Raw genomic sequence first — 3,180 nt, 5'->3', positions numbered from 1 at the left:
AAAAGGTTTATGACAGCAATGAGTGAGAAAATGAATCTGATAGGGAAACATAGTGCAGAGACCTTCAAAGAGAGAAAGTAGAAACCCCTAAAGACAATATCATTGATGCCATCAATTAACCTATCATCCATTTGAGCTACCCTAATATAACTGTAATAAAACAACTGTTTGTTCACCATAAATGCATTTTTTCTCAGCAATAGATCCCTAATGTTTACACAATATGGCTACATTCGCACTGCAGCTTGAAGGGGCCCAAATCCGATTTTTTTTTTGCCCACAGGTAACTTGTCTGTAATATTTTCATGACAGTATGAACAACGCAGATCCAATATTTTCAAATGTGACCCAGACCACCTGGCTATGTGGTCCTTAATCAGATACATATCTGATCTTTACCAATGCAACTTGTGTCTGAATGACCAGATCGCATTCATCCGACCTGAACGTCATTAATACTAAACAAAGGTCCCTATTCTGCATCTTTCAATGCAGAATGATAATGCAGAGAATAGTCTTTATTCCGAGCATTAAGGCTTGCAGTGTGAATATAGCCAAAGTCAAATACTCACCTCTACTAATTTACTGCTCCTCTCATTCATGATGTTCTCATTGTAAATCAGGAAACATAAAACACATAAAGTCAAGGAGGTGAAGACAACAGCAAGACAGTAATGCTTTCTGCAATACTGGCCTCCCATTATCGCTGGTGACTCGATCTGGCTTTTCACTGAAGACAAAGGCAAAAAAAGGCAAAGTAATTAGATATATTAAGGCCTCAGGTGTGCAACATGGCAAAAAATATACATGTTCTGGTCCATTTCAAACTAACCATTTGACACAGGTGCTGTGAATTTGCCTCAATCGCGTTTTGGTTCAGTCAAGATGCTTATTGATGCTCTCTTGTTAGAAATGGGCCACCTAATGGTTAGGTAAGGAACAACACACATTTATGATTGGAGAACTTGAAAGTAATGAGATGAATTACCACAATGATAACATCTGAAAACATGATCATTTTTTATATGAATATCATTGATTAAATTTCAGTTTTCTGCCACATATGTATTCATTTAAGGCTTCTTATTTCATAGTGTTCAGCATGACATGCATTTAAAATAGAGCAAAGAACTTCTTTAAGCTGAAATAGCTCACAGCATCAAAGACCCTACACCGAGCATGACACTGGGTAGAGCCTTTAGGAAATTTGTGAAAATATCAATATCTGATAGAAAACAGAAATCCATAACTTCTTGCATTTATTGTTTTTCACAAGAGTTTCTAAAACAAACCCATGAACTTCATTAAAACTTAAATATATTTAATAGTTCTTCAGATATAAATTTTTTTTTATCATGCTTTTGATCTAAGTGAACTGTATTGTGTCTGTGCATGCAGAGCAGATCTTCAAAGGAGGTGCTGAGGGATTGGCATTTTCCATTCAGCAGAGGGTGTGTGCAAACCATTTGTTACCTATTTACCTTAATCAATATGTTGATCACATTCTAATGACCAAACCATGCAATTCATGGGGGATATATAAATGTAAACATTTATCATATGCAAAGTGACTTTGCACATGATACATTTTTACATTCATGCTGATAATCAGTGCTTAAAAATGAATCCCTTTTCACAGAAGGGTAGTTAGAATGTTCAGAATGCTCAAAATGTTCTAATCCAGCCTAAATTGTGTATAGGGTTTATTTCTTTCCACTGATTTCAAGGAATACCTTTTGTTATTTAAAAAAAAAAAAAATCACTTTTATAGATTGGATCACCCCTAGCAATGTGGTTTAACCCCATCTCCCTTATAACCAAGACTAGCTGTCAGCAGCGAGCTGAATAAAGTTACAACACATTGCCAAGAGATTTCTAGCAAAAAAAGGAGCTCTGGGAAAGGAATTTAAGGGTATTTGTAAATACTCTGTATTTAACAGATTATATTGCATTTTAACATGTAATACTAAAAATTTAAGTGTACACAGTCACAGTGTGAGTTCGGTTGCTTTGGCTGAAGCTACCTTTATGTCCTACTTGTTGGTAGCAATAAAAACATTAATGCATGTTAAATATTAAACTAAATGCATGCCACTTGGAATATTATGCTCATACTCTGATCTTATGCCTAATAACAATGAAAGATTCCTTCAATAACTAAAAAAAAGAATGAATATGTTTGTTTATTTAAATGTGTTAATACAGTGTACAGTTATGCTTAAAATCATCTTTGTAACATAGCTTTGCTTTTGGTTTAGAACCAGCTGTCTTAACCTGAATCAACTCAGGGCCTTATGCAAAAAGCAGAAAATGTTAAGTAATTAGTCATTCTCAGAAAGCAGAGCATTTTGCACTTAGTGCTAAAAAAAAACTTGGTCCAGTCCTTTGAATTTAACAAAAGAGAATAAAGTAAATTGAGTGTATATTTTTTCTATCAAAGACAAATGATTGATAAAGTCCACTTGACTGATCATCGACAGGCATAGTTTAGTATTTCAGCTCAAAAGTATACTTAGTTTTTTGTCTGGAGTTGGTTATCTCGAAAAGGAGAGAAACTAAATGGAAAAAAAAAGAAATCAAAATAATACAGAAAGCATTATTAGGAATAAAGTTATATAAAGTTATTTATTCTACCTTGTTGTATCTGCTTCCTGCTTCCTCCATAATCCTCCCTTATCTTCTGCTTACCTTTAGTCTTTAATGCTCACTCCTATTTTATGCCCCACCCATCTACATGCAAATATAACTGTTTCATTTCATTTTCATTCGAGTTAACCAAGGAAGTCATTAAAAATTAATCCTTCAAATTGTGCTAATTAAATTTAATGAGCATGTGAGAAAACAAGACTTGAGATCGGTCCCCCAATGTCCAAAACATATATAATGGCTTATGGCATTACAATCTGAATACTCAAAATCCAGCTGAAAGAAGTAGAAGCATTTAGAAGGTTTATCAAAAGGTCAATTGGTGCTTTAATTTTAAAATTAGAAATGGAGAATCTAGTCAAACTTTAGAACATGCTTTAAGTTAAGATTCAAAATCCGGTTGAACAGAGGAAGTTGCTGCTGTGGGTCTGAGTTTAGAAAACAGCTAATGCGCTCTGTTTAAACCAGAGAAACTCCTCTCAATTCAATCTGCAAAGCTGTTCTGCTGTATCCTAAAGCTTCATTACTAAATCT

The sequence above is a fragment of the Cyprinodon variegatus genome, unplaced genomic scaffold (genome assembly GCF_000732505.1).
Source record: "Cyprinodon variegatus isolate N-32 unplaced genomic scaffold, C_variegatus-1.0 Scaffold986, whole genome shotgun sequence".
In the NCBI taxonomy this organism is placed as follows: Eukaryota; Metazoa; Chordata; class Actinopteri; order Cyprinodontiformes; family Cyprinodontidae; genus Cyprinodon; species Cyprinodon variegatus.
This window is presented reverse-complemented; position numbering follows the sequence as displayed.